At 35.4% G+C, this 16,364-nt stretch overlaps 2 long non-coding RNA genes across 3 annotated transcripts; both read left to right on the top strand.

Annotated features, from left to right (window-relative positions):
* Positions 1 to 5,235: 5,235 nt before the first annotated feature.
* LOC121977590 lies at positions 5,236 to 5,898 on the top strand. 2 transcript variants are annotated; one of them, XR_006110953.1, is made up of 2 exons: positions 5,236 to 5,432; positions 5,829 to 5,898. It is a non-coding gene; the product is annotated as an uncharacterized LOC121977590 (long non-coding RNA). The 2 variants fall into 2 exon arrangements; XR_006110952.1 differs by having other exon boundaries at positions 5,789 to 5,898.
* Positions 5,899 to 7,365: 1,467 nt separating this feature from the next.
* LOC121977589 lies at positions 7,366 to 8,242 on the top strand. Its single transcript, XR_006110950.1, has 4 exons — positions 7,366 to 7,504; positions 7,644 to 7,692; positions 7,757 to 7,833; positions 7,983 to 8,242. It is a non-coding gene; the product is annotated as an uncharacterized LOC121977589 (long non-coding RNA).
* Positions 8,243 to 16,364: the final 8,122 nt, after the last annotated feature.

The raw sequence follows: 16,364 nt of genomic DNA, 5'->3' as shown, positions 1-16,364 counted from the left end.
ACATTGTGATATCAAGTTTAATGATATAGAAACAATTATCATGAATTATCGGATGATGTTTTAGTTTTTATTAGCATTCATTAATGAATTTATATATATATATATAGTCCGATAAGTGATATCGTTGTTGCCATTAACGACGGTATACAAAACCGTCATCGCCATTAACGACGGTATGCTAAGCCGTCGTTAAAGAATTAAACGATGCTAAATTGTAGCATATATAATTGTCGTTATTATTATTAACGACGGTACTATAACTGCCGTTACTATCATTAACGACGGTATCTAAATCCGTCGTTATTGTCACTAACGACGGTAGTTAATACCGTGGGTAAAATCTTTTACCAACGGTATTTTGTTTCCCGTCGTTAATCAATTCCCGACGGGTACTTTTAGCTACAACTCCCTACGGTATTAAATACCGTCGTTGATGACCTTTAACGACGGGAAATGCCCCTTTAACGACGGGAAATACCGTCGTTAAAGGGCCCTTTTTTAGTAGTGAGCAATGGTTGTGGGCCGGGGTTGGACGACAGTCAGCGTTAGCTTGCGGCATGCAGGAATAAAAGGCAGCGACAATGGCGCATGGCTGGAGAAGGACAACTAGTAGTCAGTGAGGGAAGGGGTGCAGCACCAGCGTTGGCTTGCTCGGATGACGGAGGAGCAGGGCTGGTGGTTGGGTGGCACCGATCCTGAACATGGCGAAAATGCCGCGTGCACATGAGTGACGAAGAGATGCGGAGAGGAGAGGAATGTCATTGCATCACGTCAGCCGGTTGCATGGGCAGAGGAGTGGCACCAGCAGAGGTTGCACCAACGGTCAGGAAGGACATGGACACAATGCCAACGTCGGTCAGTCGCATTGGTGAAGGAGTGGCACCGGCTTCGAGCGGAGGGTGGCGCCGGCGTTTCGCACGCAGGGAGTAATGCTTCCATCATGCGTGTGGTGGAACACCGTCGTGAGCGGTTGGATGCGGAGGGGAACAACACCGGTGGTCAGCGTGCAGGCGGCGAGCAACACGTTCGCGTCACGTCGGTGTGTCGCGTGAAGAGATGAATAGTAGCCGCTGCCAGTGTTCACGTGTGAACTTAGTTTTTATAATCTAACATTAGATTAATTATGATTATCAACACCTATTTAAATAGGAGTATTCCAAACTGAACTTATATCTTATCTATTTATTTCCATATAATATCGAACGACTCATATAAAATTCAGAAAATTTTTAGTAAATTTTAAAAATTCATATCAACTTATTTCCTGATAAATTATCTACTATAATATATTTATTTTCCTTAATAAAATTTAATTATGTCACATTTTAATTATTTTCATCTTTATCTATATTTTTGGTATATTACAAACGCAGTGGAAATAGAAAGCAAAATAGCGGAAGTAAAACAATCACTAACACGTGTTGGTTTTACTTGGTTCGAAGTCTCCAAGGCCCACACTCGTTGAGTATTTACTTTTGGTAATTCACTATCAATCTAAAATTTACATGTATAGAGACAAAGTACAAGAATAATTAAAGTACAATAATCAAAACTATACCAATGACTTTGGAGAGTTAGAGTTTCAAGCTTTCGGTCGTCAGAGCAGTGTTACGGCTTCGTTGGAACATTCTTTGGAGCATCTTGCAAGAGAGTAATCACAAATTTTAGTTCTTATTAATGCACTGTTTGAAGAGGACATTTATAAACTGTTGAAGGCACCTTCAACCTCCTTGAAGGTGCCTCCAGCTCGGATCTTATCCCCACAGCTTCGGTCATCGATAACATCCACTTTCTACAAATTTTATCACTTTGAAGGCACTTTCAAGCGTATGGAAGATGCCTTCCATCCTAGCTCCAAGGCGCCTTCAAGCCTCTCTGCGCAGGCTTTCAGCCAAGCCTTCTGTGGTGCCTCCAGCACCCTTGGAAGCTCCTTGAATACTATTCATCCAAGCATTTTATGCCCTTTTTGATCCCTGCAAGATATGTTAGTATAAAATACCAAACATACTCGGCAAAATAAAGTTAGCACATTTCATAATGATTAATAGAACTGTTTGACAGTGTTCGGACTGTTTGTTTTTGACTTTCAGATTTCTTGAAAACCCTAGATCGAATAGACGCCTATTGTTCCCTCAATGGAGAACACGTCCTCACTTACTCCTCTCAGGAGAGTTTACCTTTTGCTAGACCGGTCCTCCAGACTGTCTAGACTTTTGCTCAGTGTTCGAGACATCAAGACTTCATGCTGAACGTTCGATCCCCGACTCATCCAGTCTTCCACCTGATGTCCGCGACCCCTAGGATTTTCACCTAGAGTCTTCGACTTTAGGATTTCTCCCAATGTCCTCAACCCGCTAAGACTTCTCATAGTCCCCCAGACTAGGACTTCATTGCCTAACCATAGCTAGGACTTTCCATAACCTAGGGTTATCTCTCTCTAGGACCTAGGGTTACCTCCCCCTAGAGTTTTCCACCTACTTAAAATCCACTAGGACTTTTGCCTAAGAACACTTAGGACTTTCCTGCAAGCCCAGTCACACTTGTTAGATAACACAACATCTTAACTTTTGAACCCTTTGCCATAATCAAAACTTAGGTTCAATTGTCTGGTGCTCCCTGCACCAACAATCTCCTCCTTTTTGATTATGACAACTTGATTCAAAAGTTAAGTAAAACATATAGCAACATTTAGCAAAAGTGCACCATATATTATAGCAAAAGTGCACCATATATCAAAAGTTAAGAGATTCATTCATCTAAAGAAAAGATTTAACTTGTTAGCTCCCCCTAAATCCCTTAACTTTCTCTCCCCATTAACTTTTGAATATTCTCTCCCCCTTTGACATATATCAAAAATAATTTAGAGAAAAAACACTTAATTTCAAAATAAAATATTTTAGTTTTTCTAATACTTTGAAACAAACTCTGCTTTTGAGATAGTAGAATTTTACTTTGAAAAACTTTTGACAAGGGAGAGTTAAAAATAATTTCAAATAGATAATGTTTTGAAAGTAAAAAGTCTCGAAGAGGAACTTGACTTTTGAAAATACTTTATTTTTAAAAGATATTTTTTAAAGATTTAGTATCTTTGAAAGACTTTAGCTTTTTTGTTAAAAACTTAACTAAATTCTTAGATTTGAAAAATACTTTATCATGTACTTAGCTTTTGAAAATTTTCAAACATAAACTTAGCTTAAAAAGATTTTGACAAAACTTAATTTGAGTACTTAATTAGCTTTAAAAGGATTTATAAAAACTTAGTTAAGTACTTAACTTTTTGCAAAGCTTAGTTAAGTAAAAGATTCAAAAACTTGTTTTAGCATTTTGAAAAGATTTCATAAAAACTAAGAAAAAAAACTTTTTCAAAAACTTATTTTTCCAAAAAAAAAAAAATACTTAAACTTACCTTCAAAAAAATATATTTAAGGTTAATTTTTAAAAATAGTTAAACTTTCAAAAATAGTTAAATCAAAGAAAAACTTAACTTCCTTTTAAAAAATACTTTGGCATTTAAAAATAAAAATATTTAACTTAACTCTCTTTTTCTCCCCCTTGATTAATGCCCCAAAAAAATTTAGGTAAATTATTTAAGTTTGAGAATCCTAGAGTCCTAGCATAAACAAATTAAGAACATATTAAAAATAATCATTCATTTTCCTGATTTTCCATCTCACCTTTTCCAAGTTGTCAAGCATGTTATGCTTATGAGTTTATGTGAGATGAAGTTAATATTAATTTTAAATATCTCTAAATTTTTGAATTTTAGAATATTTGAATTTGAATTTTGAAAAATATGTAAGTTTAAATTTAAAAATATTGATCTTTGAATTTATTTAAGTCTGACTTCTTGATGATAATTAATTATGATTTAAAAATTAATTAACATTTGAAAATAGTTAAAATTTAAAAATTTAAAAATTAATTAACATTTTAAAATAATTTCATTTTAATTTAATATTAATTAAAATTTAAAAAATTAATTAAGATTTTGAAATTTAAATTTAATATTTTAAAAATATTAATTTAAATTGAGTTTGATTAATTTACTTTGCTTAAGTTAGGTTTAAACTTTTAATTAACTAATCTTAAACCTAAATCCATCTCACCCTTTTGTTGGCGCAGTGAGGCCGACAAGAGAGACATGTATTGCCTATAAAAAAATTAAACTCTTTCTTGATCCTTTGGATTTGATTAGTAGCAAAATAATAATAATAATAAAACTGAACTAAACTATCACGCCCCGAGGGTATACTTGTCTACCAAATCAGACGATACCCCCTAGTGACAATATGTGAAATAATCGATATCACACCAATTCAAGCCAACATAAAAGAAATACCGATGTAATATAACAACACTAAGTCACAAATGACAATGCGTGTATATATGCATGTACATGTGAAACCCTCAAAAAAAATCTAGAACAGAAAGAACTATAACTATAAGCAATAGAAACCATAAAAAGAAACAACTTAACATAAATCCAACTCGAGCGGGACTAGCAGCCAGGACCTCTGAGCACACTACAAGAAAATTGGGATTCTACAATACTTAAAAGACAACGTTTTTTTTAAAAAGCGTTGTCTTTTTTTTTTAACAACGCTTTTAGTGAAAAGCGTTGTCTATTTCATTATTTTCTTATTAATAAACAACGTTTTTAAAAACCGTTGTCTATTAGTGATTTTTATGGATCAAAGACAACGCTTCTTAAAAAGTGTTGTCTATAAGCATTTTTTTAGTGTCTATGACAACGATTTTTAAAAAGCGTTGTCTATTGTCAAGCCCTCATCTAAATCTAGATTAATATGAACCGTTGGATCAAGTAAAGGGTAGAAAAACTTTAGATTTAATTCGACACCCACTTATCTCCCGAACCCCTATCACCCGAAACTCCCCTCTTCGTCCAACTTTGTGACGGGATCTCCTCTAGGGTTCGCACGGATCTGGGAAGATCACTATCGCTCGGCCCTCTCCTCAACTCTCCTCGCCTCTCTATACGCCTTCTTCGTCACCCTCTCTGTCATTTCCTCTGGCGTATGAGAGCTTCGTGAGGCTATCGACGGCGCCGGCCGTGCCTGATCCCATGGCAGTCGCACTGTACTCTTTGTCGATGAGATCCATCGGTTCTCCAAGTTCCAGTAAGACTCCTTCCTCCCTGCCATCGAAGATGGTTCCATTATTCTCATTGGTGCCACCACCGAGAGAACCCTAATCTCATTTTCCAATTGTCTGAAATTTTCTCGCCAGCGGTGCCATCGCAGCCTCGAAAGCTCGCGTCCTCGCGAGCTTTGCAGTTCACGGGATCGCGAGTGTTGCTGCCTGCCGCTTGTAGCCTCGTGTGCGCTGTTGCCTGCCGCTCGCGAGTGTTGCTGCTTGCTGCTAGCGATGTACAGATTTCTATGGCAGCTTTCATTCTAACTTTAGGATCCATGGTATTCCCAATTTTGAATGTGCTACGTAGTATCTTTGATACACAATTTTTTTTCCTGTCTTACTTTTAATAGAACTAAAGTCATAATTTGGTTGAGTTTGTAAAGGTTGACGCTGCTAAGGAAAACTACAGGAAATATCAATGTTTCCCTCAATTCACCAATGAATGGTGAAGTAAATGCGTCTCTAGATATTTTACAAAATTATGATAAATTGTCTAGGGTTGAAACAAGGCCAATAGGAAATTTCTTTGATTCCTTAACCTGCTCTTATTGAGTGCTTATTGGGTCTTGATGAAATGTAGAAGTATCTATTACTCGTTTTGCATGCTAAATATTTGTCTTATATGTGTTTGCAGACTTGCACTCTAAATTGACTCATGGGCTTTCTTAATGTAGTTGAATTGAGAGCATCAAAATATTAATCATCAAACATGGATCTACAATGACAGTATATGAAAGCTGGACATAAAAATGAGTCAAAAAATATAGCAGATCCAAGGATCTACAAAAGCTGGATATAGCAGATCCAAGGTGTCCAAGAGCAGTAAGATGAAGCTAAGTACTTTTGTTGCCCACAACTGTAAATTTAGTAAAAACTTATTTTTTTAATTTTCTGATTATGATGGTGGCATGCAGCATGAATTATTTGATATTATGAAATGAGTTCATGAACCACAATTGCTTTAGCAATTACACCTACTAAAGCATTCAGTATCCATAAATTCACATCTCCTCTTTTATCCTCCATATAAGAGTGTTCAATAGTGATGTGGATGCAGAGGAATCATTCCTGTAAGGGTATGATTATATATGAAAATCTGGTTAGACCATGGGATTAACAAGAGCCAAGAGATGTTTATGGAAGTTGCATTATTTTATTAGGCTGTTAGGCAAATTTATGCAGCTCAATAATGCTATAGTTGTTGATACATTCATTGGACTTGAAATTTTATACAACTCATCGTTTATCAAATTAAGATGGACTTTGTAGTAATCTAATATGACACATTCTCAAGATGACAGAAACTTTATTTTGTTTGTGACAGCTTTTGGTTGACTGCTTTCTTGCTTGCAAATTTGCAATTTGTTTCTTAAGATGCAACATGTTGTTCAGCAGTGATTTTCTCAATGCCAGGTATGACCACCAATCTGATGACTACTAACTCAATAAATCAATATTAATTGGATCATTGATTGACCATTAATTATTTTATTTATGAGTAGTTTAAATTCAATATAAAGAGTTTTGTTAGTTAGGTGGCAAAGCGTAATAAATCTAGTCATTGTCAAGTGACTCAGCCATACCCCATCAAGTTTTTCAATTGGACCTAAATCCTAATCCCCTGCTGAACTAGTCCATAAGTCCTATTGATATCATATTTTTTTTAAATTCAATTAAAAAAATACTTATTTATAGATGAATTTTTCAAAGTAGACTTTTGGAATTCTTTAGTTTACTTCCATGTAGTAAACTGGAACAAATTAACTCCAGGGGTACTATTTCGCATGAGTTAGCTTAACATTTTGCTGCAATGTTTGAGTAGCAATCTCCATGTCTTATAAAATGGTCAATGAAAATGATAGAGAATCTTGAATTAGTATTCTGTATCTAATTTTCCATTTACCACTAATCATGAAAATAATCTCGCTAATCATGCAAAAATTAGTGCTATAGTCATGATGATATCATATTTTGGTCACCATCCAACATATATATGATTCTTGATTCTCTTGTTGGTAGTTGCCGATATGATAGCTCTTTAGGTGATTGATTTATCTCACTTTCATAAAAAAAAGTCAAGTTTTCTTTATCACTGGGAATTCTTTTTCATCATCATCTAACTTCACCATCAGGGCTCTTTACCAAACGATTTATCAATCTACTTAAACATGCACAAGATGACACTCTTGACTTGAATAAAGCTGCAGAAACACTTGAGGTGAAGTATATGTTGTTTGCATAATTCTTCTTCTTTTATACATAATTAGAATTTTACATGTAGGTGCAAAAGAGGCAGATTTATGGCATCACTAATGTGCTTGAAGGGATAGGATTTATGCCAATGCTGCAGGTATGACTCATCATTGCTTTCTTGGCAAAATCAAATAAACCCATTTTAAATCTTCATGTTTTGAGTAAGTTGCTGTTAAATTTTTTGTTGATATACAAGATCATCAAAGTTTGCTTAATATTTTCATCCCTTTAAACAGAAGTTGAAAACCTAGTCTCGTAAGAATGCCAGTTGGATGAGTGCATCAGGTTTGGTTCCAATACTAAATGTAGCTTCTATCTACTGATGCCTAACATGCTATAATATGCATAGTGTGCAGAAATGTTCTAGTTTTAAAGCAAAATGCAAGAAAGTATGAGTGTGTTCACTGAAGAAGAAAGTAATCAAAAGTATGTTATTTTTTTCTTGCATTTGCCCACATATGTTGCTAACATCTACAAATGAAAAAAATGTTCTGTTACTTGTAAAATTTCAGGTCGCTTTACCTGACCAAAGATGACATCAAAAGCAACAACTATATGTACTTGTAAAATTTCAGGCCGCTTTACCTGACCAAAGATGACATCAAAAGCAACAACTATATGTTATGTGGCACTGCATCCGAACCTCAGGGGTGTGACTGAGAAGTACTTCAACGAAGAACTATCAAGAAAGCTTTAAGCGAGAAGATGGTTAAACTCAATGATTAAAGAACATTTAAGTCAAGAGGATAAGTAGCATTTATCAAGATCCTTTAAGTTCATGCAATAAGATGTAGTCGATAGAAGTAGTTTTGAGTGCCTTCTAATTAAAATTTCTTTGTATGCAAGTAATTATGTTTATTATAGAAGTGTAAGAATGATAATTTGTACATTTATCTTGGTTGTTTATTTAATAATATGTTGTTGATTGAAGTAGATTCGTTTTCATTTATTTATTATTTGTCTTTGGTATTAAAAGATAATAGTTTAAAACCTCTTGTCCTTTGCTAAGAAAGACAACGCTTTTTTATACATTGTGAAAGTGATGTCTTTGCTAAAAAAAGACAACGTTTTTTCTATGTTGTCTTTAAAAAGACAACACTTTTTATGCGTTGTCTTTAAAAAAGACAACGTTTTTTATGTGTTGTCTTTGCAAAAACCGACAACGCTTTTAAAGCGTTGCAAAAAGCGTTGTCTTTGCTATAAACGACAACGCTTTAAAAGCGTTGTCGTTGAGCAGACTTTTAACAACAGTGCCTTTAACAACGCTTTTTCAGACACAAAGACAACGCTTTAAAAGCGTTGTCTATTAGCTTTTTTCTTGTAGTGGCAACACAACACCTCTTCTATCTGCTAACATAAAAGTCAAGGGAAAAGCAAAAGGTATGAGTACAACCACTTGGTGGGTAGAAGAAAATAGTGCATTAAATGTCAACCTTTTTGCATGTCACGAGGCACCCCAAATTGATAAAGATTGGAAACTCACATTAACTAAAATAACACGTGTAGTAAGGAGTCCCAAGTCATATTTTTCCAAGGATAACTAGTAGATGCATGTGCGTTATAGAATTGATTTAAATTGAATTTCCTTCAAGTGAATATCAACTAAATTCTGTTTCTTATGCAACATTGAATCAAATTATTCAACTACTGTATCTTCCATTCTCAATCAAGTAACAATTAAATTCAATTACCAAACAAACTCATACAACTCGAACAGCATCCATTTCATATCCATAACCAACTCCAACAATCAAGCTCAAACAAATTAATATTGAATAGAAGTAACAATAAAAAACTTAAGGCAAGTATTCAACACTTAAACAAGATCTCAGTAACCTCAAGTCCAATTCAGAGAACAAAGATAAGCTAGTAAATAACCAAAACCTAACTAAACAAACTTGTGTCAATCCTAACTTCTGATTCAAAATAGAACAGAATTACAAACTAATCTAACAATTTAAATCAAGGATATGATGGCAGAAGTTAGCTAAGCTTAGTAATCGAAACAAAATTGTAAACATCTAAAGAAGCTGAATGTTGGATTGGATTGCATAAATTCAACAAAGTTAGAATTGCAAGCAAGAAAGCAGAATTGGCATTGCAAAAGAGATTCAAACAAATTGAAATAGCAAAGAAATAAATCAGATCTGAGGATCTGAGCTAGTTTGAGAACAAACCAAGAGAAAGAATAAAGAAGACTAAAACCCTAAACATTCCACACACAACAGATCCTTGCCGCAAACCTTCTTCTCCCTGCTGTCACTACATAATTGCCGTTGAGAACGCCCTTCGGCAAATGACTTTGAATCTTGAGCTTCCAACTAATCCAACCGAATGTTCATAGCCTCAGAGAACGCCCTTCTAGCTCACACCCGAGTGGAATCCATAACGCACGAAGAAACAGAGGTTGAATCTGGAAGTTACTTCACTCAACCGATTGATCAGATCGGTTGGAGATGCTGGTGGAGTGGCAATCGGAAATGCGATCGGAAGCTTCTAGGAACACCCTTGAGCTCAGATACTGATGAAGATCACAGATCTGGGAACGCCTCTCGCTTGTGATCCGAATGTGAATCAGAAATCAACTTGTGGACTGGGAACGCCTATGCCGCTCTCTGTACCCTCGGACGATGAACGCCGGAGCTCAGGAATCTCGACGGTGAAGAATGCTAACATCTGGATCTGAAGTGGAGAACGGGAGCTTCGGATCGCGTGAAGAAGATGAATACACTGTAGAAGAAAATTGCGACCGAGCCCAAACAACACTGTAGCTTCTCGCAGGATTTAAACCTCTCCTAAGATCTGATCGGATGGTCCAGATTGTTTCTGGGCTTGATCAACGGTTGGATGAACTCAGATCTGAATCAAAACCCTTGGATCTCCATCTATGGTTGTGATGTGCTTCCTTGTCGCTTGGATGGACCAGATCCTAGACGGATGGCTCAGATCTCTCTGATCTTCAATGGATGGTCCAAAACACTCCAAGTCTTGATCGACTTGATTAGCCCTTGATTTGAGCCCAAATATGGCCTGATCTGATCGGGTCCATGACCCTTTTGATGCCTACAAAATAATAAACAAATATTAGCATCAAATACCATGATAATAGGCTAATTTGTAATTAAGTCCAAGATAGAATGAAATTATGAAATGTAGAGTAAATATGACTTTAAGCTATGAAAATATCATTAAAAACATGCATTATGAATCAAGATAATATAGAAAAATCATGGTTATCAAATCCCCCACACTTAATCTTGGACGTCCCGTTCAAGTCAAGAAAACTAAAAATAATCTCCACACAATTTCCCTAGCAATACCTAGAAGATAGTAAAAGAATTTAACTAAGACCATCTAAAGATCACAACCAATCATGAATACAATCCAAACAATAATCAGTAGGTATGGTAGTTTCAATCCAATTGAAAAATTAAGCAAGTTGCAATCTCACAAGGTATTCACCTATTCTAGCTCTCACACTCAAACATGTGTATAAGTGGAGCTCACTCAATGCAACTCACAACATTTCACTACCATAAGCTTGCTTATTTTTTACTTCTCCACCACCATAGAACATAGCATACATGAATCAAAAAGATTTTATCAACAAGAATTGAAATGGAATCAAAAAGAACAATGAAAGTGAATGAAATAGGCTAAAGAAAAGTATTCAATGAAAAATATGAGAAGATGAAAGTATTGGAGGAATATACTTGATGAGTTGACCATTTTGATGTGTAAAGAGAGGAATACCATTTGCCATTACCAATTCAAAATATCAAACTAACCTCTCCTTCAATTTGATGGCTAACAAAAAATCTTGATACTCTATCTTCACCTTTGATACATTCTTGATTTGCCATTTTCTCTTCTCTTCTACACTGTTTTTGCACTTCAATTTTAGCATTTAGAAGCTAAATCAATCTCACCTCAATTTATGAAAAAGAACTCCCTCCCCCACTGATAACCATGATTTTGGCTATATTATCTTGATTCATAATGCACATTTTTAATGGTCTTTTTATAGCTTAATCTCACATTTACATCATATTTCATAATTACATTTGAATTTGGACTTAATTGCAATTTAGCCAATTATCATGGTATTTGATGCTAATCTTTGATTATTATTTTGTAGGTATCAAAAGGGTCATGAACCCGATCAAATCAGACCACATTTGGACTCAAATCAAGGGCTTAATGAGGCGATCAAACCTTGGAGCGTTATGAACCATCCATTAAAGATTGGAGAGATCTGAGCCATCCGTCAAGCATCTGGTCCATCTGACCTAATGAGGAGTAGATCTCGTCCATTGATGAATATCCAGAAGTTTTGATCTAGATCTGACCTCATCCAGCCGTTGATCAAGGCCCGGATTGTTTTGGATCGTCCGATCAGATGAGAAGGGGTTTAAATCCCGTGAGAAGCTACAGGAACACTGATCTCGGCGTGTTCGCAATTTGCACTATTCTTCTTCCGCGACGCCGCAGCCTCCCATTCCCTCATTCAGATCTGTGAGCAATCCTTCTTCATCGCTGGCGATCATCCAACTACCGGCGTTCATCTCCCGGTGAACAGATTGCGGGCGAGGGTGTTTCCCAGTCCGCGAGTTCGATTTTGATTCCCGTCCGCGATCCAGGCAGAGGGTGTTTCCCATGCTCTGCGATGTTCATTAGCCATCGGAGGACGAGGGTGTTTCCCAGTAGCTCCGAAATTCATTCCATCTTCACTTCGTCTGCTGCATTCGAACCAATCTGATCAGTTGATCAGATGAAGCAAATTTCAGAGTTGAGCTGCTGTTCTTCGTGGTATGTGAGTGCCAACTGATCTGTGAGCCCGAAGGATGTTTTCCAGAGGCTGTGATAGGAAGGTGGCATTAGTCGGAAGCTTGGTTTGTTGTCGGTGGTCACCCGAAGGGCGTTTCCCAGAGGTTACTCTGTTTCCAACAGATTGTTGAGGTTTTAGCTTCGGTTCTAGTTTGTGGAATGTTTAGGGTTTATTATTCTTTATGTTTTCTCTTGGTTTGTTCTCAAACTAGCTCAGATCCTCAGATCTGATTTATTTCTTTGCTATTTCTATTTGTTTGAATCCCTTTTGCAATGCCAATTCTGTTTTGATTTAGATTTCTGCAATATCAACCACACTAAGCTACTTAGTTTGTAATCTGAATTTTATGTATGTAACTAATTGTAGCTAACTAACTAGTTTGCAATCTAGTGTTTGTTTTGAATTGGGAATTCTGATTAACACTAGTTGTTTAGATTGGTATTTAGCTAAGTAACTTTCATTCTATACATTGGAGTTGTGGTACTGTGCTTAAGTTTGAATGTAGAATGAGTCACTTAACATTTTCATTGTCTACCTCTATTAATATTCTTGATTGAAACTTTGAATTTAAGTCTTGGTTAATGAGTTGAATGTTGAAATTGATTGTGTTAGAGAATAGAATGTTATTTTCGGTTCTTGTAATTGCAATGAGAACTTAAGTGTGAGTTTAAGCTACTGAGAATGTGAATGTAGAATGCTTGAAAGTTTTATTTCTATGAACTTGAATGGAAGGTAGTTTAATTAACTCATTTGATTCAATGATGCTTAATTGTTGTTAACTTGATGATGTAAGAAGTCTATTTGTGAATTAATTCTAGAATTAACACACATTCACTAGTTAACCTTGGAAAAATATGACTTGGGACTCCTTACTACACGTGTTTCATTTAGTTTATGTGAGTTTCAATCTTTATTAATTTGGAGCGCCTCGTGACATGCAAAAAGGCGGACACCACCCACACTTAAAATATTGACCGTCTCGGGCAATACAAAACATCATGCTTTCCAATTCTTGACACACTTTAATCACTGTTTTATATTCATTCTGCAGATTTTATTACTTTCTCTATTTCTTTGTCAATCTGAACATTCCCTGCTGTTAACTTCTCTTCTTCTATACTCATAAATATTAGCTTCATTGATCACCTACAGCAGCATCTGTTAAGACAACTCAATAATCTTTGCTCAATGTTTCACTAAAATCAAGTCCTTGTTTTTAGTTTCCAAGATAAGTTCCAGAAATCAGTTGCTAATCAAGAACTTCAGTAAGCTTTTGCATATAAACTGATTAGAATTACAGACCATTTCCATTTCTGTAGCTTCTTGTAAGTTCTAGTTTTTGCAGATCTTGCCACATTTCATCTGCTTATAACAAAATTTCCAGCTCTCCTAAACAGCTTGAAAATGCATACATGTTGCACTGGTATAAAATAGAACTCATATTTTGAAATTTCCACAATTACAGAATCTAAGGCTGGTTTTTAAAATCTGCAGCTAAAGACAGAATTAAAGTTTCAAAGTCACTTCAGCAAAAATCACAAAGAATTTAGTTTGAAATAAGGCACCATTTAACACAAACTTGATATGAGAAAAGATTCAAACTGTTTCTGGTTAGAAATGGCTTGAATGTTTGGCACACATGCAGCAACTCAGAAATTCCTCTTTAATTTCTTTCAGCATACGAAATGTAAGTGATAAGGATAGTTAAAGTGTCTAGCAACTTCACCAATTTACAACGTCAACTCTAGCTACAAGAATTTAAGCTGCTTAAATCAGAGAATCAAATTCTGATCTGCTGGCTTAAAAGATACCGAATTAATCTGTTCAGCGAAGAGAGAAATTGGTACTATAGGCAATGTTGATTTATGAAGAAAATCTGCATATACGAGTTTATGTAATTTTGAGTTGAACAGATTATGGTATTTGCTTCTCCAAAAGTCTGAAAACAAGTTTCCAATTTGGCTCTGAACAAATTTTTTTTATTTTTCTTTGTTTCCCACATTGCAGTTTCTTTTGCAAACATCAGATAGTTCCAATAGTTCCAAGGCTTTATCAGCAATAACATCCCAAGTTCAGTAACTCAACTTCAAGAAACAGCTTCTCTGAAATTCAGATTCCAAGTTTTGGCCTCAAGAATTCAATTCAAATGAATTCAAGTATTGAAATAACTTGAAGTTCATTCTTGAATTAAGTTTCAGAACTGAAAGTTAAGGTAGTTGCAACTTGTATCATGGAGAATTCAAATTTTGGTAATTCTGGAAGTCATCTGCCAATGAAAAGATAATAAGTTTACTTTAGTTATGTCATGTTCAGAAAGTTGCACAAAGAATTAAGCACACCACAGATTGCAATTGGCACACAACACTTTCTGTTGATACACATTTTTCCACATTTCATTGATTGATTTTTGCACCTGATGCAATAAGTAACATTTTGTTGCTTCTTTTGTCAAACCTCTGATCTTCTAACAACCTTATTCTGAAAGCATGCTCTTCAAATATGCATCACAGCTAACTCAGATTCAAGAACTTCAAGTATTCTGATTTTCTCTTTTATCAGAAATCTGCAGTCCTCCAAGGTAACAACTCAACTGGAATTCAAAGTAATCTCAGCATGGTTAATAGAGAGTTATGAGTCGGACTTCGAATTGTTGCTGTTCATAACCAACATTAAAAGTTGGCACAATGCTAGGCTCTGATTCCATATCCAGCATTCCACATCCAATTTCAAAATTCTAGATATGCCATTACATTTTGAATTCTGCAATCTTCAGAAACAGCAAGGGAAATAACTGAATTCAGCTTCAAGGAAATTGTAGAAGTGTCAAAGCCTAAGATGATCATACAAATTTTCCACTCAATCTTGATTATGTGCATTGAAATCTAACTGCTATAATTCCAGTTGTTGCAGTATCCAGTTTCAAGTTGAGAAACAGATTCAGCTTCTAGTTCCAGGAAATGACACTTAGTTCCACATTACGTATTTGCAGATTGTACAAAATTCCACATTTTTAAATTTTCAACAACTCCTCACAACTTTTAAGTCTTGCTCTACTCAATCAGTCCATTCAGAAATCCAGAAATTCCAATCAAATTTTAAATTAACCCTGCTATGATTACAAATTGCAAAACCCAAATTGTAGAATTGGTTTCCAGTTTCAGTTTTGTATTTATGTTTTGTATCAAATTTCCTTAACAGCAATAGCAATTCAATCATCAACACTTTCTTCTATAAAATTATAGATATTAACTTCTCAACTTCTGCTCAAGCATATTTACTTCTCCTCATTACTGCAGCTTCATGTTCCTAGTTAAAATTTGAATGAATTTAGGTTGATACATCAATTTACAGCTTCTTCTAGCAGAATTCAGAATTTGGAATCTTAGCAATTTCTAGCTTAAATCCTAGAAAATTAGGCTCATTCATAAAAACCATTAGGATTGAATTGCTGTAAGATTGAATTCTAAGATTCAAACTCTTGCTCCTTTGGTTTAATACATCCAACTTCTGAACCAACAAAACTAAAGAACAGAATCTTCCATTCCTACCTTAATTACTGCACTAAAGAGCCATTTCAGTTCTCATTTTTTATTTCTGTCCAGCCCCTATAAAATTTTGTTTCCCTCTTTCATTTGATCTTCAGCAAGACTAAACCACATTTTCCTACAATGGCACGAAAATTCAGCTTGAATTTGAGCTTTCTCCTGCTGCAATAAGAGTTCAAAACTTAAGCTGCAGATTTGATCCATTTTCAGTTTTCAGCCTAGTTTCCTTGTCTAGTATCAGAGTTCTTATCTAAAAATCTCGTAGCTCTGTTGAAGCAAGACAATCCTTTGTTAATTCTGGGTTAGCAGGTGAGTTTCAAAATTTTTAATGAACCAATAGCCTTGATTTCACTCTGCATAGCCCATGCTGATTCCATTTTTGCACATTCTGGTCTTTGTACCAATTGCCACTGTTTAGCCACAAGATATTTCAATACTTCTTCATCTTGTCTCTTAAGACCCTTTACAATGCATAACTGAGAAGTTTACATGTTCCAGCAACTCTACATGCTACAATCCATTTCCCAATTTGGCACAAAATTGCCACATTTTCCTGCAAAATCTACACTGCTTGAATTTCTGCA

The sequence above is a fragment of the Zingiber officinale genome, chromosome 4B (genome assembly GCF_018446385.1).
Source record: "Zingiber officinale cultivar Zhangliang chromosome 4B, Zo_v1.1, whole genome shotgun sequence".
Lineage (NCBI taxonomy): Eukaryota > Viridiplantae > Streptophyta > Magnoliopsida > Zingiberales > Zingiberaceae > Zingiber > Zingiber officinale.
The sequence above is the reverse complement of the archived record's forward strand: the minus strand, read 5'-3'. Positions and strand labels throughout refer to the sequence as shown.